Source organism: Prionailurus viverrinus, chromosome B3 (assembly GCF_022837055.1).
Source record: "Prionailurus viverrinus isolate Anna chromosome B3, UM_Priviv_1.0, whole genome shotgun sequence".
Lineage (NCBI taxonomy): Eukaryota > Metazoa > Chordata > Mammalia > Carnivora > Felidae > Prionailurus > Prionailurus viverrinus.
The window spans coordinates 117653884-117680425 of record NC_062566.1 but is presented as its reverse complement, the minus strand read 5'-3'; the positions used below and the strand labels follow the sequence as shown (position 1 = coordinate 117680425).

General features: G+C 44.8%; 1 protein-coding gene across 7 annotated transcripts in view; it reads right to left on the bottom strand.

Annotated features, from left to right (window-relative positions):
• Positions 1-19480, bottom strand: part of TMEM63C (transmembrane protein 63C) — a 71037-nt gene extending 51557 nt beyond the window's left edge. For 6 of the 7 annotated variants that reach the window (XM_047860954.1, XM_047860958.1, XM_047860956.1 and 3 more), the window contains exon 1: positions 19354-19480. The gene's annotated coding sequence lies outside the window, so the exon portion shown is untranslated. Of the gene's footprint in view, positions 1-14097; positions 14162-19353 lie in introns of those variants that run through there. The other variant, XM_047860955.1, reaches the window with a different exon arrangement.
• Between the last annotated feature and the right edge of the window lie 7062 nt (positions 19481-26542).

Here is a 26542-nt window from a genome sequence, read left to right as displayed (position 1 = left end):
TTCCTGCTGTGCATTTCTGCAAAAATGTTCCCATAAATAATGGCAAATACATATGTATGCCTGCCTCTTTATTTTAAACTCAGCCAGGAACATATTTCCAGTACTCTGCTTTGTTAACATACACCACACGTCCCCACATACCAGCACAGACAGAGCCTTCATTTTTGCGGCAGCTCATGCCTTCCGCTGAAAAATGCACTTATAATTTATGTGAATCCATCCTCGTCGATGGATGCTTAGGTTGTTTCTACCTTTCTGCCGCGCAAAGCTGCAAAAAACGTCTTTGGTTATGATCGTCGTGCACGTGTGTGAGGTTAGCTGGAGGATAAATCCCCAGGGGTAAGGAGCCGAAGGTTTAGGTGGGCCTGAAATTCTGAGAGGTGTTTCCAAATTGTCTTGCAAAGAGGATGAGCCAGTTTGAACTGCCCAGCCACGCACGAGAGTGCCTGTTGCCTCCAACCTCGACAACAGTGTGCGTTACCAAGGTTTTAAAGTTTGCCAGGGTGAGTGTTGAAAAATGGTTATCGTTTCGGTGTGTAATTCTTTAATTATCAGAAAGGGCAGACATTATCTTCATGTTTATTGATTAACTCGCCTTTGCATTTTTCTGTGAACTGCCTATGTCCTTTCCAATTTATCTTACTGATTTTTAAAAGGTTTTTCTAAACTAAGGCAATGAATTAACTTTTTGTCATGTGTATTGCAAACTGTCATATTCTTTTTCCTTTATTTATGCCATCTTTTGCACAAAATTTCAGATTTTTCTGTGGTGAAAAGTATTTCTCACTAGAGCATCCTAAGAATCATTTGCCCCTGTTTACCACTAGTACTGTTAGGGTTTTCTTTCTTTTTAATCTTTCCTTCTTTCTAATCTTTTTTTTTTTTCTAGAATATATTTTGGTATAAGGAGTATAGCTTACTCCTTATAGGAGTAAGGCCTATAGGAGTATGGCCCAGCTTTATTTCTTTCCCCCAAGGGGCTAGATAGTTGTCCCAAAGTCACATATGAATAATCTCTTCCCTCCCTCCACCCAGTCACCCTCTTTCTAAATTTAAAATCTCAATTTAACTATGTAGTAGGATGGATACAAAGAGCATGACCTCTGAGTCAAGTGCTGGTTCAAATTCTAGCTTCACTGGATCTAAGAGAAGTTACCTAACCTTCCCGTGCCTTGGTTTCCTCATCTGAAAATGGTAATAACAATAGCACCATCTATTGTGAAGATTAAGTGAGTTATTTCAGGTAAAAGGTGCAGAAAAATGTGAGTATGCACTGTCTATAAGAGACTCACCTCAGCTAGCTGTAAGGACACACATGGGCCACAAGCAAAAGGATGGGGAATGACCCTGTATGCAAATGGTAACTGAAAAAGAGGAGGGGTGGCCATACTTCCATCAGACAAAGTAGACTAAGAGTCCAACACTGCAGCAAGACACAAAGAAGGATATTACATATTGATGTAAGGGTCCATTCTCCAGGAAGTTATAATAATTATAAATATATATGCATCTAACAGCAGAGCACCCAAATAGGTGAAGCAGACAGACAGAATGGAAGGGAGAAAGAGTAACTCAGTAACAGTAGGAGATTTTAATAAACCACTTTCAATACTGGGCAGAGCAACCAGACAGAAGATCAATAAGGAAACAGAGGACTTGAATATACACAACACTACAGACCAACTGGTCCCAGCACACAGGTGCAGGACACCCCACCCAACGGCTGCAGAACACACACTCTTCTTGAGTGCACAGACTGTGTCCCAGGACTGGTCACGTGCTAGGCTACAGGTGAAGGTCGTCCTACTGTGCCTGGCACATGGGAACCACTTCGTGTCAGCGATTACTGTCATCCCTGCTGTCTATCAGACGTGCGTGGGTCTTTGTCTGGATAAACTTCTGTTCCATGGATCTGGGAGCCATGCCACCACTTGACAAATATTTATTACCATTGCCAGGCCCTATTCTAAGTGCTGGGGCACCAGGAGTGAACGGCAGTAGTAAGAATCTGCTCTTGCCACCTCTGCTTAGACTGACTTCTAATTATGTTTAGCACTTTTACTGATATTATAAATGCTTCTTTCCATCACATAAGACGCTAAAGTCTATATGTAATAGAGCTATACATTGTTGTCTTTAATATTTATTAGCCGTCATCTTACTATATTCTTTTATTATCTCTCCTAGTTTTTCAGTGGATGATCTTGTTCTTTTTTCCTTCAGGTGGTCAATCTCATCATCTACAGCTTTAATTGATAAATTGGCCTCCTTTTATAACTTTTATTTTCAAAATTTGTATTGGATTGTTTAATACTTCTAGAGAAGTATTAAAGAATGCTCAAGGTAATAGTGGTCCTTTTTCCCTTGTATGTGTGTATATCTGTACACACACACACACACACACACACACACGTACACATGCATAAAATTATGTTAAGGAATATCCATCTACTCCTATTAAATAAGAGTTAAAATTGAGACCTGGAGTAGCCCAAGCAATCTTGAAAAAAGAAAAACAAAACTGAAGTTATCACAATTGCACATTTCAAGTTATATTATAAAGCTAAAGTAATCAAAACAGTATGGGACTGGCACAAAAATAAACACATCCATCAATGGAATAGAACAGAAACCCCTAAAATAAACCCAAAATTATAAGGCCACTTAGACTTTGGCAAAGGAAAAGCGAATATCCAATGGTAAATGGTAGTCTCTTCAACAAATGGTGTTGGAAAAACCGGACAGCCACATGCAAAAGATTGAAACTGGACCACTTTCTTACACCATACACAAAAATAAATTCAAAATGGATTAGAGACCTGAAACCATAAAAATCCTTGAAGAGAGCACAGGCAGTAATTTCTCTGATATCAGCCGTAGCAACATTTTTCAAGATACATCTTTTGAGGCAAGGGAAATAAAAGCAAAAATAAACTGCTGGGACTACATCAAAGATAAAAAGGTTTTGCACAGTAAAGGAAACAACCAACAAAACTAAAAGGCAACCTACGGAAGATATTTGCAAATGACATATCCACTAAAGGGTTAGTATCCAAAATATATGAAGAACTCAATACCCCAAAAACAAATAATCAAATTTAAAAAATAGGTTAGAAGTCATGAACAGACATTTCTCCAAAGAAGACATACAGATGGCCAACAGACACATGAAAAGATGCTCAACATCACTCATCATCAGGGAAATGCAAATCAAAACTACACTAAGCTATTACCTCACACCTGTCAGAATGGCTAAAATCAACAATAGAGTGTTGGTGAGGATGTGGAGAAAAAGGAACCCTCTTGCATTGTTGGTGGGAATGCAATCTGGTGCAGCTACTGTGGAAAACAGTATGGAGGCTCCTCAAAAAATTAAAAATAGAACTACCCTATTATTCAGTAATTGCATTACTTGGTATTTACCAAAACAAACAAACAAAAAACCCAAAAACACTAATTCAAAGGGATACATGTACCCCTATGTTTATTGCAGCGTTATTTGCAATAGCCAAACTATGCAAGCAGTCCAAGTGTCATCCATAGATAAATGGATAAAGAAGATGTGGTATATTTATATGTATACATATATCTGTGTTATATATATACCATTGCAATATATACCATTATATACAGTGTGTGTGTGTGTGTGTGTATATATGTATTCCATTATATATATTACATTGTGTATTTGTGTGTGTATATATACATATATAATAATATATATATAATACTATGTGTGTGTATACACACACACACACAATGGAATATTATTCAGCCATAAAAAGCATGAAATCTTGCCATTTGCAATGATGTGGATGGAGAGTATTATGCTAAGCTAAATAAATCAGTCAGCAAAAGACAAAATACTGTATGATCTCACTCATATGTGGAATTTAAGAAACAAAACAAATGAGCAAAAGGAAAAGGGAGACAAACCAAGAAACAGACTTTTAACTATAGAGAACAAACTGATGGTTATCAAAGGGGAGGTAGGTGGGGGGTGGGTGAAATAGAGAATGCAGATTAAAGAGCACACTTATATGATGAAATAAACTAAAATGAAAAAAAATAACGTGATAAAAACACTTAAAAAGAAGAGTTACTATCAGGGACATATTTTGAATTTGTCATAAAATGCCTTTAAGGCCTTTTTAGCATTTATGGAGCTGTTTATGTAATTTTTCACCTCTTTTGACCTATTACTTTGTTTAAGATATTTGTTTGTGGTGTATTTGTTTTTTAAACATAACACTGTATGATCCTATTTGTTAATATTAATTTATGAATTTTGCACCAATATTCATAAATTCAATTTTTTCCAGTAATTTTTATCTTTTTCTGTGTTCTTTGTCAGTGTCACACTGGCTTCATAGAATAACTTGGAACCTCTTCTTCTCATGGTCTGGTATGGTTGGTCACCCTTAAATAATGTAGAATCATCCCTTTCTTAAAGGTTTGATAAACCTCAGGTTTTTGGGGGTGGGATTTTATGAAAACTCAGTTTTCTTCATGATTATTGGTCTGTTGAGGCTTTCTAGTTAGTTCTTCTGCTGGGGTCAAACTGGTGATTTATATTTTCTCAGAAAACTATCAGTTTCAGCTTGTTTTCAGCTGAATTTACATGTAGTCTAGGACAGTATCCCCCAAGAATTCTTTCTCTGTTCCCTGGCTTAGTGGGGTATTTCCCCATTTTAATGTTCAATTTTATAGATTTGGCTCATTCCTCCCCAACCCCCATTAGATTACTTAGACTTAAAAAAAAATCACCAAATTGACACATGCTGTTCAAGCAGTAGCCTACTGACTATGCACACAGCCCAGAAATACAGGAGCTGGAATCAGGGACGAGAATGAGGAAGGGAGGGGCAGTTTGACAAACACAAGTTATTCAACAAACATTTAAAACGTGCAGAGTGATTCCTATCAAAATAACACCAGCGTTCTTCACAGAGCTAGAACAAATAATCCTAAAATTTGTATGGAACCAGAAAAGACCCCGAATAGCCAAAGCAATCTTGAAAAAGAAAACCAAAGCTGGAGGCATCACAATCCCGGACTTCAAGCTGTAATCATCAAGACAGTATGGTACTGACACAAGAACAGAGACTCAGATCAATGGAGTAGAATAGAGAACCCAGAAATGGACCCACAAAACATATGGCCAACTAATCTTTGACAAAGCAGGAAAGAATATCCAATGGAATAAAGACAGTCTCTTCAGCAAATGGTGCTGGGAAAACTGGACAGCGACATGCAGAAAAATGGATCTGGACCACTTTCTTACACCATACACAAAAAGAAACTCAAAATGGATGAAATCCCTAAATGTAAGACAGGAAATGATCAAAATCCTCCAGGAGAAAGCAGGCAAAAACCTCTTTGACCTTGGCCACAGCAATATCTTACTCAACACGTGTCCAGAGGCAAGGGAAACAAAAGCAAAAATGAACTACAGGGACCTCATCAAGATAAAAATCTTCTGCACAACAAAGGAAACAATCAGCAAAACTAAAAGGCAACCAGGGAATGGGAGAAGATATTTGCAAATGACATATCAGATAAAGGGTTAGTATCCAAAATCTATAGAGAACTTATCATAGTCAACACCCAAAAAACAATCTAGTGAAGAAATGGGCAAAAGACATGAATAGACACTTCTCCAAAGAAGACATCCAGATGGCCAACTGACACTTGAAAAAATGCTCCACATCACTCATCGTCAGGGAAACACAAATCAAAACCACAATGAGATACCACCTCACGCCTGTCAGAATGGCTAACATTAACAACTCAGACAACAACAGGTGTTAGCGAGGATGCAGAGAAAGAAGAACTCTTTTGCACTGCTGGTGGGAATGCAAGCTGGTGTAGCCACTCTGGAAAACAGTATGGAGGTTCCACAAAAAATTAAATATAGCACTACCCTATGCCCAGCAATTATACTATTAGGTATTTATCCAAGGGATACAGGCGTGCTGTTTTGAAGGGGCACATGCACCCCAATGTTTATAGCAGTACTATTGACAATAGCCAAAGTATGGAAGGAGCCCAAATGTCCATCAATGGATGAATGGATAAAGAAGATGTGATATATATATACAATGGAGTATTACTCAACAATCAAAAAGAATGAAATCTTGCCATTTGCAACTACGTGGATGGAACTAGAGGGTATTATGCTAAGCATAATTAGTTAGAGAAAGACAGAGAAAGACAGAGAAATTAGTCAGAGAAAGACAAACATCGTATGACTTCACTCATATGAGGAATTTAAGATACAAAACAGATGAACATAAAGGAAGGGAAGCAAAAATAATATAAAAACAGAGAGGGGGACAAAACATAAGAGACTCTTAAATATACAGAACAAACTGAGGATTGCTGGAGGGGTTGTGGGAGGGGGGATGGCCTAAATGGGTAAGGAGCATTAAGGAATCTACTCCTGAAATCATTGCTGCACTATATGCTAACCAACTTGGATGTAAATTAAAAAATAAGTAAAATTTTTAAAAAATTACAGAGAGTGGCTCAGTTGGTTAAGCACCCGACTTTGACTCAGGTCATGATCTCCCAGTTCATGAGTTCGAGCCCCACATCGGGCTCTCTGCTGTCAGCATGGAGCCCATTTCACATCATCTGCCCCCCTCTCCTGCTTGTGCTATCTCTCTCTGTCTCTCTCAAAAATAAATAAATAAACTTAAAAAAAAAAGTATTAAAAAGTGCAGAGAGGGGCGCCTGGGTGGCTCAGTCAGTTGAGCATCCGACTCTTGATTTTGGCTCAGGTCATGAACTGCCCTGACAGCAAGGATTCTGCTTGGGATTCTCTCTTTCTCTTTCTCTCTCTGCCCCTCCCCCGTGCTCTCTCTCTCTCTCCTTAAATAAATAAACATTTAAAAAGTACAGACAGCCCATGCACACATACCCTGTCCTTGAACACTCTGCATCTCCTTGTCACAAGTCCCCATACCTGGTAGAACCTGACAACCCCCACCCTACCTTCAATGCCCAGCTGTCACCTCCTCTTGGAACCTTTCCTGGCTTCCCTGGGAAAAGCTGACGCCTTTCCTCTGACATTCAAGATTACTTTTTTTTTTTTTTTTAATTTTTGACATTTTTTTAAAAGACTTTATTTTTTTAAATTAATCTCTGCATCCAAGGTGGGGCTCAGACTCACAACCCGGAGATCAAGAGTCACACTTTTCTCCTGCTAAGCCAGCCAGGCATCCCTAATTTTGAAAAATTTTAAACACAGAAAGTTAAAAGAATAAAACCAATGGAATTAACCAATGGTAACATTCTATCATTTTTGCTTCAGATCTTGTTTGTTCAAAGCAGCATTACTGACGAATTAAAAGTCCTTCCTTCTACCCGCCAGCACCAGTTCCTTCTTTCCCTTGCCAAAGACCACAAGTGTGAATACTGCAACATGTTTGTATCCATAAATCGTAAATAGTGTTATTTCCATTAAAATTAAATGTTCATGAACGGCATTATTCTGCAATTTCTTATTTATTGCAATATTGTTTCAGATGTACTTGTGTTAACACAGATAGTTGTGTGTATTTATTGTGGTATAAGTTACAAAACATAAAAGTCCCCAATTACATATATTTTAACTGCTGCCTAACATCACAGTTGTAGTTGTCTACTGCATTATTGAAGATACTGAGGTAGAGACCTCTTTTGTGTTTCCAACATCGCTGCCCTAGATGTCCTTGGGACTGTCTCCTCACGCACACATGTGAATTTCTCTAGGTAATAATACACCTAGATGCAACACTGTTGGCCATCAAGTGTGTACATTTTCAGCTTTAAATGCCATTGCCAAAATGTCCCCTGGTGCCTTGTCCTGCCATTATTACAGCATTTCTGCAGCTGTCGTCATTATCGGTTGACTTGCCTACCTGCCCCCTCCCCACGAGTTACCGGAGGGCATGTGTGTGCCTGGCTGGCACTCAATGAATGCTTGACAAATGAAAGGGTGAGCTCACTGTCTAGCACAAGAGACGGACTCTAATGGGACAAGTGCATTAAAGGCCATGAGACTGGCCCTGGCTGGGATCCAGTGAAGGCTTCATGGAGGCAGTGGCATTCGAGCTGGACTTTGAAGGGCAGGGGGGGCCTGACCAGATAAGGATGGGGATGAGGCCAAGGACTGGGCTGGGAGGAGGGGGTGGGTGGAAGCTTTGATTTGCCAGGGTGGGTGGTTCTTAGCTGAGCTGGGTGAGCGGGAGTGGGGAGGAGGGGTACAAAGCCAAGTGTGTGTATTTGGTAATCTTCAAGGTGATCGGAGCCATCCTCTACCCTGCACAGGAAGAGAGTCTGAGCCAGAGCAGAGTGTGTGGGAAGGGGGAAGGAAGCAGTAGGGCAGGCAGAGAAAGGTGATTTGGGTTTAATCCAAGCTCAATCTTCAATGGCAGGCTCCTGGGAGCCAGTAAGAAGTGACTAGGTCAGGGGAGCTTGGGTTCAATCGGTCAAGTGTCTGACTCTCAATTTCATCCTAGGTCATGATCTCACAGTTTGTGAGTTCGAGCCGGCATCCACTCCGCGCTGAGCCTGCTTGTGATTCTCTTTCTCCCTCCCTCTCTGCTCCTTCAGCACACACACACTCTCTCTCTCTCTCTCTCAAAATAAATAAATGTAAAAAAAAAAAAAAGTGACTAGGTCAGAGCTGGGCTCAAAGATGATTCCCCTGATAAGCAGGCATATAGCTGTGATACCCAGGCCCTGGAACAGGCTTGCTCCACCCAACCTCTCTCCCTCCTCTGTCTCTGGGGACAGATCAGGCCACCAGACCTGGACTTCCTCCCCAGACCCACAGGACAGCACTGGGACTTGGGCCCCTCCGCCTCCTCCACTCTGCAGCTCTGGGAGCCCAGGCCATGGCTTCCTGTCCCCTCTATCCGGGCTGGTCCATGCCGGTTCCCCAGGCCAGGGGGCTGGGGAGAGCCTCCAGGAAGACAGGAAACTGAATCTGCTCTCCCTGCCTCACTCAGCCCCTCTGACCAAGCCCACTGTGTGTCCCGGGGCATGAGGGGAGGGTGGAGAGGGCCTCCCGTTCTTCCATTTCCCCTGCTGTCCTTCAGCAGAGCCCAGCTCTGGGCACCCTGCCCGGAGTGGAGGGGAAGGGGAGAAACGCACGACCTTCACTTCCAAGTCCTTTTGTCTTAAGCTACTTCAGCAAAACCATGAGCAGCAGCAAATAGCAGGTGACCGGAGGACGTGCCGGCTGTGCTCTGGGGAGAAGAGACACTCCGCTGGAGTCAGACTGGCCTGGAGCCACTTTGGGTTCGGCGCTTTTGTGCCTACGTGTGGGTGTGTGCAGTTGTGGCCATTAAAACCTCTCTGAGCCTCAGTGTTCTCATCTGTCAAGTGGGCTCCTCACACCTGCTCTGCCCCTCCCCCGGGGCATGCAGAGGATTAAAAGGAGTAACGAGGAATGTGAAGTCACTGAGTGGCACCAGGACCTCAGAGCGGGGACGTGGTTCAGGCTGTTGCTCCGTTGCCTGAGAAGCTCTCCGCAAAGCCTGGCCCAGTTTGCAGGCCTGCGCACACGAGGTCCCAGCTCAGAAGGGATCCTGGGCCCAACAACAGCTTGTCTGCGGTACCGAAGGACAGACATTCCCCACGCCTGCCCCCCACACCCCACACACACCTCTGCTTCTGAGAAGACCTCCCCGTCTGCCAGCTCTTTTGGAGGGGACATCTCAGTTCAAACAGTGCCAGAGGCAGTCAACACTGTTGATCAGCACTGTCACCAAAGCTTGGCCAGCCAGCCCAGAGTCCCTGGGCAACCCACCACTGAGCAGGTAAAGGGGGAGCACACGGGAAGAAGGGGGCTCCCGGTCACTAGGCACGTGCAGGCACGTGCACCTTTCTCCTTATGGCCATTCATCCTCCAGCTGGCCCTTTGCAGTAGGGACTATTTCACTTCGCTGTGAACACAGAGGTGAAGCGAGCAGATAATGAAGCAGGTGGAAACTCAGCTCCCAAGTGCCCCCTGGACAAGATGTCTCTGTGTGCCTCGTTCTCGTGCTCCCATGCCCCCCGACAAAGCAGCCGGTTTCCCCATGGGGCTCAGCTGACCTCTGAAGCATTTCCAGCCTATTGTCAAATCATTGCCATTCAGATGCCTGAGGTGATGAGACCTCCACATCAAAAAGCAACCAAGAGCCATACCCCTGCCAACCGGCCATCTTGCTCATCTGTATCTCCAAAGACCTCAGGACGCCTTCCTCTTTTGACAGGATCTCATGGCCTGAGGCCAGCATCCCTCTGGCGGGCACAATCTGAGGAGACTCAGCCAGAGTGCAGAGCGGCCTCCTGTCTCCAGGGCCGCCTTCCTTGCCGAGGCCATTCGGTGAAGGGAGCACTCGTCTGGCTTCCCACTGGAGGCTGGCCTGGCCCCTCCGCCCCTGGTCCTCTGGATGCCAGAGCCCTGGCTTGGCATGAACAGGGGTCTGCAGGCACAGGGCCGTGCCCTACCTCAGCCACCCCCAGCCCAGCTCTTCTGACCCCGTCTTGAGGGTGTTCATGCAAGACAGCAGAGTGAAAGGGTGGGAAAAACAGACAGTGGGAGCCCAGGACACTTGGATCCTGGTTCTGCAAGCGGGTCCAGGCTTCAGTTCCCTTTCAGAACATGACGAATCACCAGGAGCAGGCAGGAGGTGAAAGCGGGCATCCCCTCCACCCCCACCCAACCCTGCCTCTGCATGCTTCAGTACCAGCCACAGGGTGCTGGGAAGGAACATGGAGGCTCGGTTGCATTCCGTTCCCTAGAAACACGGGACACAGAGCTCTGGCTAACGGGTGCTCTTCTGAAGGGCCACCCTTGGTTTGCCCATGGCCGTCTAGACAAATCTAGAACAAGGACACACACGGTACCTCATGAGCTGCCCAGGTTCTCATCTCAGCTCCCCCTGGGACCCTATTTTGCACCAGTTCCACCCGCCAACTCATGGCAAGAACAAGGAGTCCGGTCCACACCACCCGTGCTGGCGTGAGTAAGCCAGGAAAACCAGTCTCTCCCAGGAGAGAGAGGAGGAGAGGACACGGGCCCCCGTCACAGGCAACACAGTGCACTAAAAGCTGCTGATCTCACTTCCTCAGAGTGCTTTCATTACGGCGGGTCCCAGAGCGAGCCTACCCAAGGCCCTGAAGGCCCCCCGTGGACTCTCACACCCTGGACGCTGTGTGCAAAGAGCTCTTATGCCTATTATCTCCACAGTTCTTCCACCAGCTGCTTCCCAGGAGGAAGCAGAGCTGAGAGTCTCTGGGATGTGAGAGTCAGTGGGGAAGATACCGGCCGGCAGCAAGGTCCACTGTGCCACCAGTCACCAGCATTTTAGTGCATGGGAATCCTGTTAAATAGCACAGGCAGTCGAGGAAGGGGAATGGAGCCTTCAAGGGCCAAAACACAACTTGAGGTACGTTGGGGAGGAATGGCCTGCCTTCCAGGCCTTAGAAGGGTGGCTTCGACTGGCCACGGGGGAGAGGGCGCCCTCCACAGAGGAAACAGCCACGTTTTCCCCATAGGGGCTGGAAACAGATAGCTCCAATCTATACCACAGACTCCAGGAATAACACCACCCATCCGTAATAAATGCTTGACATGTTTCCAGAGCCCTCCCACCCAACTGGGGAAAGTGTTTTCATGCCCAGTTGTCAGGTAGGAAAACCAAGGGCAGAGCGCCAGCCAACAGGGACTCTGGTCCAGAACCAGGTGCCATGCTCCTCTGCTAGTGGTTCTTCTGCCACGAGCCAGGAACCTCTCTGCAGCCTGCCCCTGCCTCTGCTAACCAGGAAGGACACACCACCAGCTTCCCAGGACTATGGATCAGTGGCCTTCCTCCTGGTGAAGGGCTGGAAAGGACCCTCCGAGCATCCAATGCATGGCGGGTCCTCTTCTCTCTCTGGTATTGTACCATCACCCCATGGACAGCTAGTTCTGATCCGGTTTACTGGGAACATCATCCCTTCCCACAGGTCGTCCCAGTGATTGCTGGCGATTGATCATCAGGTAGCCCAAGGCAGAATCACCAGGGGCCAGCTTCAGGGGTCCTGTGCTCAGATAGTGTATTCAAAGAGCAGCAACTCATGAGCCAGGCACAAGGTAACTCCCTTTCACGCAGAATAAGGCTGGGTTGGGCAGAAACTCCCTTCCTGTGATGAGAAGTAACTGAAGGCACTGGCCCCGCGGGTCATCTCCCAGGGGTGACCACAGCTGCTGGTACCAGGGCAGGCGGGATAGCTGCACTTGGCTCCAGAGGCCCAGAGAAATGGTGTCTTTCCTGTGGGGGCACGATGGGAAGGCAACCAAGTGACTTTGGCTCTTCTAGCTGCTTCTTTTCCAAGTAACTTGAAAACATCTCGTAAAGGAAAAAGTGCTGAAGCTGTCCCCTCTCCCTGACACCCCCCCTTCACCCCTTAGGAGGTACTCACAGCCTCACCCTACCAGGGCTAGGGGCTGGGGGACCAGAGGAGAGAGCAAGGGGCCTCATCCACAGCCCTGTGGTGGGCCAGGGAGTAAGAGACCTGCGTGTAGGTGAGAGACCTGAAGCAACTCGCTGCACCCTCTGTGCCTCGGTTTCCTCACCTGCACCATGGTGCTGGCTGGCTCCAGCTCTGAAATAAAACACAGCTCTCCCCCTACCTCAGTTTTCCCCCAGAGAAAGTCATCTGCCTCAGGCAGAAGGAAGACAAGATGAATTTGGGAAAAGCTCACTTCCAAGAGCCACAGATCCAACAGCAGCCCATCCATTTCTCCCGGGGACAGGAGCTGGGGAGAGGCCAAGGGTGGGATGCTACACCACAGAGGGTGGCGTAGGGAGAAGGCCATCTTACCAACATGGTTCCCCGGCCTCTTCTCCAGTGAGACACAGGCCATCAAAGGAGAAAAAGTCCATCTCTTCATCCCCTGTCCTTCCCACTGCGGCCTGGGAACGTGCAGGTTTTCATCAAGGCCGGTACAGAGACTAAAGCCGGAACCGGGTTGCCCCCTCGGGCCTTCCTCTCCCACAAGCCAACTCTCCTCTCCCTGAACCCACGAGGATAGTAGAGGCCCACAGTTCGGTCTGCTCAGATGAACGTTTTTTGGGAGTAATTTTCTCCTGTCCCCGGACAATTCTTATCCCTGCGCTGTTCACACCCAGAACACCCCAAGCCCCATACAGAAGTTGCAACCTCCTCCATTCTCAGGGATGGGGCAAGGGGGGCGCTGGGGTGGGGCGGTGCTCCCCAAATTGGACCAGAGATCTAGAGAGCAAGACTGGCCCCTGCCCCTCCAGAGGACATCAGATCAAGGCAGTGCCTGGGAGGCCAGCTGTAGGACCTGCTAAGTGACCTTGGTGAAGCCACAGCACCCCAGGCCTCAGTTTCCCCAGGTCCATCGTCCAAATCCGAAGCTCCTCTCTCCAGGCCAAGATAAGGATGGAGGCAAGAACCTTTCTTTGGAAGAATATAAGGTGGCACCCTCTACTCCCGGGCCCAGGAGCCCAGCCCACCAGCACAGAATGAGACCTCCACCCGGCCGCGCAGCAGTGACGCTGTCATAACTCATAACGGTGAAGTAGACTGCGGGGGAAGCGCACACCGCTCCCAGCCCAGCCAGTGGGCGGCACAGCCCCGGGGAATCCCTGGGTGGGGGTGATCCAGAGAGGCAGCCCCACCTGGCTGTAATGCAGGCGGCGGCGGCGGCGGCGGCGGCAGCGGGGGCGGGGGAGGGGGGTACCTCCTGCCCCACCCTCCCCCCAACCCAGTGAAGATGGTCGACCAAGCCACGGCCCTCCCGGATACGCGGCTCATTCCACCTTTCCCTGGGTCCAGGCCGGCAGACAGCCTGCATGGCAAGGGAGTGTGGCGCAGTCTCCCCCACCCCCACCCCTCCCAGTCCGAGGTCCCGGAAAGCTGAGGGCAAGCAGTCCCTCCCCACCCCCTCCCCTGTCCAGGACCCGGATTCTGCGCCCCTTCTCCCGGCCGGAGCACTCCTGGCTCGTACCACCAGCGTGCTCACCACATCTGCGCCCTGAGCGTCACGACCCAGCCCCAGGCAGGGTGCACGGGCCGCCGGGACACGGTGACAGGCAACACGCTCCTTACCTGGGAGGAGACAGCCAGCCGGTCCTCGTCGCGGGCCTGGTGAAGCCAGCCCCACCTGGCAAGGGACTGTCAGCAAATTCCCCTCTGCATCACCGCGGGAGCGGCATCCCGGCTCCTCCCCGGCAGGAGCCAACCTTGGCTCCGCCCCAAGACTGCTCTGACCCACGGGGGAACCCAGGCTGGATTATTTTATACGAAGCCCCAGGCTCCGCCTCAGAGACCCTGTAGCTACCAGGAACCATCTGCAAATTACCATTGCAAACGCACAAGGCTGCCGGTCCCTTGCTGCAATGGCTCCAGCACCCTCTGTTGCCCTGGGCCTCGGCAGCCAGCCGTCTCGCTGCTCTCGGCCCACCCTACCACCTCACCGCCACTCCAGGCTCTCCTCCGAGGCTTGTTCCCCTCCCCACGGATGCCAGCCAAAGCCAGAAAAGATGCACAGCCACACAAAGGTAGCAGGGTTCTGCCCCGCCCAGGGACCAGCTCCTGGTGCCCAGTGCCTGGTACCCAGTTCTGCCTCCTTCCCCAGCAAAGGAGAGGTCTACAGATTGGCCACAGCCCTGCCTAGAGACCCAAAAGGAATGGGCTGGGTCATTTCCAGTGTGCTCGACCTTGGTGGTGGTCGACACCAGTGGTGGGTGGTGGGCTCGACATTTCCAGTGTGGCTCCACATGCCACAGTCCTGCATGTCTCCAGTTTCATCCAAGTCCTGGCTACTCTGCTGGAGACAACTGCTTAGGGGGCCTGGAGGCAGATACCAGTGTTTGAATCCCTAAAGATCGGTATACAGAGGGAGGGGTAACAGTGAACGTGGCCCTCACTTGCCCAGGCAGGGGCTCAGGCACATTAACTTAATAGACATTATCCGTTATGGGTGCTTTCAGAGCAATAGCTAATGGGTGAGGAGGGCTGCGGACCAGTCTCTGAAAGGGACTCTCCCCAGTTTTATGACACTAAGATATTGCTTGGTAGGACTTGCTGGCAACAGGCAGAGAAGGCCATAGAGGAAGCAGTTGAATACAAGGGTGGAGGGATGCTGGAGGGAGGGTAGCTGTGCTTCCATGGACTGGTTACCCCTAACACGCTGCACAATGGCCCCCTCCCAGACTGGCGCACCTTGGCTATGTCCTTCCCAGCCACGCACCTACTCCCCACCTCACAACTTGCTTCTTCTTACCCAGCCACCCTGTGAAAATCCAAAGTGAGCCACTAGACAGATTCTCTCAACATCTATCCATTTCTTCACTCACTCATTCATCCGTTTTTCATTTATGGGACAGGAAGGCTTTGGGACGTCTACTGTGCAGTGTCAACAGGGCATCAGGGGCTGGGGTCCAGGCCCAGGCTCAGGTGTTAGTGTGCTGTGTGACCTTGGGTAGCTCACTCAGTCCCTCTGACTTTGTTTTCCCCTCTCAACTGTAATCCTGAGAGGGCTGGACTAGCGGGAGTCTAAGGCCTCTCTGGCCCTAACACTTCTGGTACCGCTTCTAGGATAAGGGCTGGTGGGAACAAAGATTAACCCCGATAAATCCAAGAGCAGTGTTGAAGAGGCCTAGCTTCCTGGATTCGAATCTAAATATGGGGCTTAACCTCTCTGAGCATCACTCTCTACACATATAAAATGAGGGAAATAATAATAACCTTAAAGGCTGGTTGTGTGGACGACATGAGATACTGTGTACAGAACAGGTGCTCAGTGAAGAGTAATAGTTGTTGCCATTGTTATGATGCTGGTGCAGAAAGAAAAGCCTGCCCTCTCTTTTCTCTGCTTCCTCATCACAGATCTAGTGTCTTGACCCCAGGGTGGAAGGACTAAGCGTCTTGCGTAATGAGGCTAATAGCTGTTCCTTTAGAAAGGTCCTGTGTTAAGTGGGAAAAAACATGGTTTTCAGACCCAGTTGAACCTTAGTTCAGAGCTGAGCTTTGTCTCTTACTCTCTCTGTGACCTTGTGCAAGTTACTTAACCACGCTGAGATTAACTTCCCCATCTGTCAGAGAGGTGCCCGGACACAAATCAAAGGAGCCCCATAATAGTACCTACTCCCATAGAGCGGCTAGGAGTATAAAGTGCCTGGAAGGTGCTTAACTCAGTTTTTCACATACAGAAGACTTGAGTCAGTGTCAGAAAGACCCAGATGAAAAGAAAGGAAGAGCCTACACTGAAATTCCCAGGCATCCTGGACCAAGTGTCCTGTGAGGAAACAGAGTTGTGGGTATTCTAGCCCAGACCAAGAGCTGTTTCAGCTCTCCAACCCCTTCACCAAGGTGCCACCCAAACAGAATCGGTGCAACCGGCCTCCCTAGATGAGCCTGACCCTGGACATGCCCTCTGGTGGGAGCTGAGGCCAGAATGGAAGGCTGGAAGCAGGTCTTCAAAGACCTCCAAGACAAGGCACAGAAGTTTGGACTTTACTTAGGCCAAAGGGAGCTATGGAAAGTTTTTGAGCAGAAGCAAGGGATAAGACTAATAAGACCCAAGACCTGGAAGGCGTTACGGATATACCCGCAAAGAGGAGGAAGGAGGACCCAGGAAAATGCCACATGGCCTGTGTGTGATACAATCAAAGAGATGACCCCAATGTCCTAACCAATTGAACACCAACCTCCTAGATGAGTGTCAAGCCAGTAGAAGGTACTCAGTAAAGGTGGATAAGAATGAATAGCTGAGACTTTGTGGATTTGGGAGGCGTTTGAAGGAGAGGTGTTTCCAAACCGTGGATGCTGAGAACATTTTTCATGCCGTCATGTGGATTGAGGTAGGTGCTCCCTGAAAGACAATAACTGTTATCCTATTGTCTTTATGATTGCTTTGTTAACGTCCAGCAGCTTGTCTGGAGACATAATCCAGAACAATAGCAAAGAAACCAAGGGCCTCTGAGCAACCCAAACAGTTGGGGTTGGAACCATCAAACTGTCAACATTGGGTGCTCTCTGTGCAGAAAAGCACCTTGTATCTTCAATGAGAGCCCACCTACATTTACTCTACACACAATTTTAACAGACCCAGTGTAGCAGAGACTGCCAAGGACCCCCTTATAATCTCTCCTTCCCATTTCCTTTTAGCACTAGAGCTTTCAAGATTAAAACTTGCATTCATGGCTCCCCTGCCAGAGACTACATATCCCAGCCTCCCTTGCAGCCAGGAGCAGCAATGGGACTAAGTTCTAGCCAATGAGATATGAGTGAATGTGCTTTGTTTCACTTCTGGACATTCTTAAAAGGAAGCTGCCTGCTCCCAGCTTCCTCTTTCCCCTTGCATAGACTGGGCCATGGGCGTGGGGATGGAGGTGGGGGGGGGGCAGCTTTGATGAAGCTGACAAGAGCAACATCCTAGGGTTGGTCAGTCAATCAGACACTAAGAACCTGTTTCATGATGACCCGGAAGAGAAGAGCCCTGGACTGCTGACCACAGAGACTGTTGTCTCTGTGACAACAGCTGAACCAATAGCTTAACTGATAAACCTAGTCTCCTGATTTTCAAGCCCACAGCGGAGGGGCAGGAAGAAGAAAGGACTCATAAAAAAGCAAGCACAGTGAAAGCAAGAGTAAGAGGACATAGAACAACTGTGAAACAAAGTCATTTAGTTCAGGGTTGCTCCAAGAGGCCTGGGGACATCCTTGTATTATAGGGTAGTGTTGGAAATGTGCTGAATCATTAGGGAAGATTAGTTCTGAGCAAATGTTTTATTTTAAAATGGAAGCAATGGTCTATTTAGAAAGTATTTCTTTTTATTTTTAATGTGTATGTATTTTTGAGAGAGAAAGCAGGGGAGGGGCAGAGAGAGGGGGACAGAGGATCTTAAGTGGGCCCCACACCGACAGCAAAGAGCCTGATGTGGGCTCAAACTCATGAACCATGAGATCACAATCTGAGCCGAAGTCAGATGCTTAACCAGCTGAGCCATCCAGGTGCCCCTAGAAAGTATTTCTAATAAAAAATGGTTAACATAAAATAAAATATATGCTTAATGGTTGGAACCTTCAGCATCCAGAAAATTCAGCCATCTAAAATGATAATTTTCTTTAAGAGTCAGAAAGCAGGAATTTTGATTTTTGATACTTACATTCTCTCCCACTAGATTATAGGTCAGATTATATCTTTTTTATCTTTTTATTCCTAGTATCTAGCACAGTGCCCTGACTCAATAAATACTTCTTAATGGCAATGGGGGTGAAGTCTGTGTTATCTTATCTTATATCCCTGAGTTTAGCAAGGTCTTACTGATTTGGATTATTAATCAGTGACATTTCCTGAGGTCCTTCACCATTCTCATGAAGGGGTGCAAGCACATAGCCCTCACCAGAGTGTTATGGACTCATGGTGACTCTGGGACCTCCCCACTGTTGTCTAGAGATCATTGCATCCGAAACATTCCCCTGATAAAGGCCTACATGCACAAGGATTTCAATGGCAGAATCGAATGTAATTGCTAAAAACAAACGCAACTACACAATCTACACAACTGTTCATGGCCTTTCTGCACTGACCTGATGAGATGTTCAGGAAAACTCGAAATGACAGGAAAAAGGTGGGAGACCCAGGAAAGAGTCATCTAGGTGTGCTCACTGCCTGTTTTTAATTAGTTTGACTCTACTGGTTTTAGGCTTCAAGGCAGGAAAGCTATACTAGAGTCCCCATCACCCCAGGCCTGGTGTGAGTTTAAGACTGCTGGGTGCTAGATAAGACTATGAGGGAGTAAGCAGGGGAGGGGGGCAGTGGGTCCAGAGGTGATGGGCACGAGACTCCACAGATTTTGCTATAAGACCCAGAATGTAAACTCATTTTAAGGCAGAACCACATCACTATTCACACTGTAAGTGACAATCAAGATACTCTAGGGTATCCCCTGTCCCCAAGGACCAAATCAAAGCTCTCTGAGAATGTGAGTCCATTTTTGGAACTTGGGTTTCTGTCACACACTCTAATCTGCTTTTCTGAAGAGAAAGGAATTTGCTTTCCTGTGCAGAAGGCAGAGGAGCACTGGGGAAAACTATTTTCCCAGTGTCTTCCATCTAACCAGACATAAGGTTGTAGATTTCAAGATAGAATAAGGTCTCAGACTTCAGTCCAGAAACATAGCAAAAACCCCTCATTGGAAGCTGGCATTCCCTAGGTTGGTGGGGCCAGAGTAGAGAAGCCAGGTCCCAATAACAATTTGGCCCTCCATAGCAGAGAATCTAGGCCTCCCCTGTGCTGGCACAGCCTGGCCTCCCTGCCCTCCCCTCCCCTTAGCCTCAGGCTGGAGCCCCACTCACCAACGCCCCACCAGGTAGATGCTCTTAGCTAGTAGCAGCCTCTTTTACTAGTACTTCTCTCCCAGAAGAGGGGAAATTCATGACGGGAAATTCATGACGGGTGGGAGGTCACTTTCATCCACCACCAACAGCCCTACCAATTACCAATATTAGAAACTTCTGGCGGCCCGGTCAGAGGCAGATGTTGATGATGTCACAAAGGAAGCACCTCTGTTGTGCTGGAACTCTGGAGGCATTTGAGAGGGAGGGGTCTCTAGAACTGAAATAAGCTTGAGCATGACCAGTCAGATCTGAGTGTTGGAAGCCTGTGCAGATTCACCTCAATTCTGTCTTGAGTCTGGCTGAGGCCCTGCAAGATTAGGTCGATAAGAATACTTGAGTCATCATGTTGATATTAAGGCTAAAGACCATCCAGGTGGATCCTCGCAGGATGGAAATATGGCTTTCCTATTTTTTCTGGGCTACAGAGAGAGGATCCCCTCTTCATTTCGAGGTTCTTGAAATCAACTCTGTTATATCCATTCCACTGGGAGCTGGCATCTGTTTCAGCATACGAGCCCTTTTTTGTTGTTGTTTTATAGCCTTTATTAACTTCATGAAATATAATACACATACAAAAACGTATATATATAATATACAAATGAGCACTATAATGATCAATCGTAAAGCAAAATTGTGTAACCACTACCCAAGTCAAGAAATACAACATTATCACAAGACATTTCTCTGTGTTGCTTCCCAATCACACTCCTTCTGCCTCCATCAGACCTCCATCCAGAGATAACCAACCCTATCCTGACCTTAATGGCAATCCTGTTTTCTCTTTCTTTCACTTTTGCCATCTCCAATCCATATAGTTTGGTTTGGTCTTTTTTTTTTTTTTTAAGTTTATTTATTTTGAGAGAAACAGAGTGCAAGCGGGGGAGGGGCAGAGAGCAAAGGAGGATCCCAAAACGGGCTGGAAGTGCTGTCAGCTGTCAGTGCAAAGCCCCGACACAGGGCTCCAACCCACAAAACCGTGAGATCATGACCTGAGCCCAAATCAAGGGTCCAAAGCTTAGCCAACTGAGCCACTCAGGTGCCCTGGTTTGGTCTGTTTCTTAAGTGAACATTAATGGAATCAGAGTCTCTATATACTTTACATTGGGCTTCTCTTAACATATCTCCATGTTTTAGCATGAAGTTATAGTTTGTTCATTATTACTGTATAGTATGCACTGAACTCTCACCGTTGGCTGCCCTTCTGTCTCTGTGCAAGCAGAAAGTAAAAGGTAAAACAGAGTTGTAAACTGCCTGGCTGAGTTTGGAAGGATTGCCCCAACACAAACATAGAGTCCATCTCCAAAGACTGGGAGATGTTTTTTCTTGTTGTTGTTGTTATTCCAGATGTTTAAATAAACCTCCATCAAATCACTAGCTTACCACAAAGCTACTGGAATAGAGACTTCAGTGGCCACGGAAAACAAAAAATATAGATTTTGCAAAATTAGTTCAGAAAAGACATTAGGCAAACAACTTCTACATCAACCAGCAACAACACAACCCTGGAGAGAGAAAGCCTCTAATTCCCAGATGTGCCACATTATAATATTCAAAATGTCTAGTTTTCAACAAAAAAATTATGAGGCATGAAAAGAAACAAAAAGGTATGGGGCACCTGGGTGGCTCAGTTGGTTAAGCACCAGAGCCAAAGCTCAGGTCATGATCTGAACACACAGTTTTGTGGGTTGGAGCCCTGTGTTGGGCTTTGTGTGGGTAACTCAGAACCTCGAGCCTGCTTCAGATTCTGTGTCTCCCTCTCTCTCTACCCCTCCCCCACTCATGTTCTGTCTCAAAAATAAATAAACATTTAAAAAATTTAAAAAAAAAGAAACAAAAAGGTATGGCCCACATACAAGAAAAGAAATGGTTGGTAGAAATTGTTGCTGAGGAAGCCCAGACATGGAACTTCCTTCAAAAGATTTTAAGCTGACCAATTAAAATATGCTCAAAGAGTAAAGGAAGCCATGAGAATGATGTGTCACCAAAAAAAGAGATAGAAATTATAAAAAAGAGAAAAAAAATTTTTTAAAGTCTAAATAGAAATTCTGCAGTTGAAAAGTACAATAACTGAAATGAAAAATTTACTAGACAGGCTCAACAAGAGATATGAGCAGATAAAAGAAAGAATCAGCAAATCTAAAGATAGGTCAACTGAGATTATCCAGTCTGGGTAGAATAAAGAAAAATGAATAGGGGCACCTGGGTGGCTCAGTTGGTTGAGCATTTGACTCTTGATTTTGGCTCAGGTCATGATCAGGTTTATGGGATCAAGCCCCACATCGGGCTCTGTGCTGAGCATGGAGCCTGCTTTAGATTCTCTCCCCCTCTCCCCGCTCTCCCCTGCTCATGCTCTCTCTCTCCCTCAAATAAAAAAGAAAAAGAAAAATGAATAGACACTAAAAGGCCTGTAGTACACAATCAAGAATACTAAAGTGTGCATTATGGGAGAGCCAGAAGAAAAGGGTCGGGGGGAGGGTGCATAGAAAGAAAATTTGGAGAGATAATGGCCCCATACTTCTCAAATCTGATGAAAAACAATCTACACATCCAAGAAATTCAATGAAGTACAGACAGGATGAACTCAAAGAGATCCACACCAAGGCATGTTATAATTAAACTGTTGAAAGACAAAAGAATTTTGAAAACAACAAGAGAGAAGCAGCACATCATGTACAAGGAAGGCTTGAGAAGATTAATAGCTGATTTACTGTTGGAAACCATAGAGGCCAGAAGGCAGTGGGATCACACATTCACAGTGCTGAAAGAAAAGAACTGTCAATCAATAGATTCTCTATCCAGAAAAATTATCCTTTGAGAATGAAGGAGAAATAAGACATTTCCAGATAAACAAAAACTGATATAGCTCACCATTAGTACACTTGCCCTTTAATGAATGGTAAAGGAAATCCTTCAGGATGAAATGGAAGGATTCAATTTCACATGAAGAAATAAAAAACACTGGTAAATGTAACTACACAGGTAAATATAAAAGTCAGTATTAATGTGTTATTGGTTTATGTAGCTCCTTTCTTTATTTGATTTAAAAGACAACTACATAAAACAAAAATTGGAAATCTATGTCAACAGGTATAATATATAAAGATGTAATTTGTGACAATAGCAACATAAAAGTGAGTACAGAGCTATATGGGGCAAAGCTTTTTGCATACTATTGAAACTAATCTGAGCTAGATTATTCTAAATTAAGATGCTAATTTTAATCCTCAGAGCAACCACTAAGAAAATAACTCAAAAATATATAATAATAAAAATGACTGGGGTGCCTAGGTGGCTCAGTCGGTTGGGCGGCCGACTTCGGCTCAGGTCACGATCTCGCGGTCCGTGAGTTCGAGCCCCGCGTCAGGCTCTGGGCTGATGGCTCAGAGCCTGGAGCCTGCTTCCAATTCTGTGTCTCCCTCTCTCTCTGCCCCTCCCCCGTTCATGCTCTGTCTCTCTCTGTCTGAAAAATACATAAAATGTTAAAAAAAAATTTTTTTTTAAATGACAAAGAAATTAAAATGAAAATAAATGTCTAACACAGAAATGGTAATGGAGAAAATAAAAAGAGCATAAGGCATACAGAAAACAAATAGCAAATTAATGGAAGTATGTCCTACCTTATCAGTAATTACTTCAAATGTAAGTGGATTAAACTCTCCAACCAAAAGGCAGAGACTGGGAGAATGAATTAAAAAGAAATATCTGGGGGACCTGGGTGGCTCAATCAGTTAAACATCCGACTTCAGCTCAGGTCCTGATCTCCTGGTTCATGAGTTTGAGTCCTGCATCAGGCTCTCTGCTGTCAGCACAAGCCGACTTCAGATCCTCTGTCTCCCTCTCTCTCTCTCTCTGCCCCTCCCCTGCTTGTGCACGCACATGCTCTCCCTCTCTCAGAAAATAAGTAAATGTTTAAAAACATAAAAAGAAATAAAAAGAAATATCCAAGTATATGCTCACAAGAGACTCACTTTAGATTCAAAAACACAAAGAGGTTGAAATTAAAAGGATGAAAAAAGATATTCCATGCAAACAGTAACCAAAGAGAGCTGGAGTGGCTATACTAATATCAGAAAAAATAGACTTTAAGACAAAATTGTTAGAAGAGATGAAAAATGACATTATATAATAATGAAAATAAAAATTATATATATAAATATATAATAATAATATATAAAAAGGTCACTCTCTCAAGAAGATATAAAAATTGTAAACATATATGCACCTAGCAACAGAATCCCCAAAATATATGAAGAAAAAACTGACAAGATTGGGGGAAGTAAACAGTTTGACAATAATGCCAATTTTGATAATGGCTACAGCAACTAGATGCAGATCAGCGAGGATACAGTAGACTTGAACAATGCTATAAGCAAGCTAGACCTAAGAGACAACTATGGAACACTCCACCCAACAACAGCAGAATGCACATACTTCTCAAGTGCACATGCAACATTCTCCAGTATAGACCATACGTTAGGCCACAAAACAAGTCTCAATATTTAAAAAGAATGAAATTATGCAAAATATGTTCTCTGATTACAGTGGAATAAAATCACACAAATCAATAACAAAGAAATCTGGAAAACTCAGAAACATGGAAATTAAACAATACACCCTTAAATAAACAATGGGTCAAATAAGAAATCTCAAAGGAAATTTAAAAAATGATTGGAGATGAATAAAAATGAAAATACAACTACTACATCTTACAAGATGTGGTGAAAGCAATGCTCAAAGGGAAATTTATACCTGTACGTGCCTCCATTAAAAAAGAACAAAGATCTCTAACCAATAGCCTATACTTCCAACTTAAAAGACTAGAAATAGAAGAGTAAATGAACTCAAAGAAAGTAGAAAGAAGGGAACAATAAAGGTTGGAGTAAAGATAAATGAAATAGACAGTAGAAAAACAACAGAGAATCAACAAAACCAAAAAATAGTGCTAGAAAATGATCAACAAAGTTGACAAACCTTTAGCTAGCCTGAACAGAAAGAAAAGATCCAAATTACTAAAATTTAAAAAAAAGTTGTAGGGACATTACTACTGACCCTACAGAGATAAAGAAGGATTATAAGAGAATATTGTGAACAAATATATGCCAACAAACTAGGTAGTTTAGATGAAATGGATAAATTCCTAGACACGCAATCTACCAAAACTGACTCAAGTAGAAAATATGAATTGGCCAATAACAAGTAAAGAGATTGAATCAGTAATCAAAAAACTTCCAACAGAAAAGGGAATCCTTGTGCATTGTTAGTGGGATTGTAAACTAGTACAGCTGCTATGGGAAACAGTATGAAGGATCCTCAAAAATTAAAAATAGAACTACCATATGATCCAGCAATTTCACTTCTGGGAATATATCCAAAGGAAATGAAAACACTTGAAAAGATATCTGCACCCCCATGTTCATAGCATCATTATTTACAGTAGCCAAAACATGAAAACAACCTAAGTGTGTGTCCATTGACAGATGAATGGATAAAGAAAATATATATACATATATATATGTATATACATATATATACACACATTTGTATATATATACACATATATGTGTATATGTGTATACACACAATGGAATACACACACATACACACACACAATAGAATATTATTTAGATGTAAAAATGAGGAAACCCTGCCATTTGCAACAATGTGGTTGAAACTTGAGGCATTATGCTGAGGAAAAGAAGTCAGACAGGGAAAGACAAATACTATATGATTTCACTTTATATGTGTGGAATCTAAAAAATAAAACATGCATAAACAAACAAACAAACAAACAAACATCAGAAACAGACCCATAAATAGAAAAAACTGATGATTGCCAGAGGGGAGGGAGGTGGGGAGATGGGCAGAATGGGTGAAAGGGAGTGGGAGGTCCAAGCTTCCAGTTACGGAATGAATAAGTCATAGGGATAAAAGGTACAGCACTGGGAATGTAGTCAGTGGTATTGTGATAGTGTTGTGTGGTGACAGACAGTTGCTACACTAGTGAGCACAGCATAACCAGTAGGTGTTGTATGCCTGAAATGAATGTGACATTACATATCAATTATACTTCAATTTTTAAAAAGTGTACAATTCAATGGTTTTTAGTATCTTCACAGAATTGTGCAATCATCACCACAATCTGATCGTAGAACATTTCTGTTATGCCAAAAAGAAATCTCATGTCAGTTAGCAGTCATTTCCATTCCCCTCACCATCCCTCCCTCAGCCCTAGGAAACTACAAAATACTTTCTGTATTCATAGATATGCCTATTCTTTGCCTTTCATATAAATGGGATCATCCAATAAGTGGTCTTTCAAGACTGGCTTCTTCTACTTAGCGTAATATTTTCAAAGTTCATCCATGGATTCCATTTACTTTTAATATCATTGTTTATGTGGTGGGGTTTAAGTCTACCATCTGGCTATTTCTTTCTATTCGTACCATGAGTTCTTTGGGTTTTTTCCTCCTTTCCTGCCTTCCTTTGGATTGAATATTGTTTAAGAGTCCATTTATTTTTAATTAAAAAATTTTTTTAATGTTTATTTTTGAGGGAGAGAGAGACAGAGCGTGAGCAGCGGAAGGGCAAAGAGAGAAGGAGACACAGAATCCGAAGCAGGCTCCAGGCCCTGAGTTGTCAGCACAGGGCCTGATGTGGGGCTTGAACCCACAAACTGTGAGATGAAGACCTGAGCTGAAGTCAGAGGCTTAGCCAGCTGAGCCACCCAGGCGCCCCCAAGAGTCCATTTTATTTTTGTTGGCTTAATGATTATTCCTCTCTCTTTTTTTAGTGTTTGCTCTAAAGTTTGCAATATGCATCTTTAATTTCTCACAGTCTACCTTCAAATAATATTATACCACTTCACAGATTACAGAAGAAAATTACAACACTATAGCTCCTTCTCTTCTCTCGTCCTTTGTGTTTTTTGTCATACATTTTACTTCTACATATGTTATAAACTCTATAGTACACTGCTACTTTTTTTGCTTTACATAAACTCTTATTTTTCTTTTACATAAATTTTTTAATGAGGGGGAAACATCTCTTACTTTTACCATGTCTGGTATTTATTTCTTTCCATTTATTTCTTTGTGGGGATCTGAGTTTCTCTACCTGGTATCATTTCCCTCAAGCCTTCAACATGCCT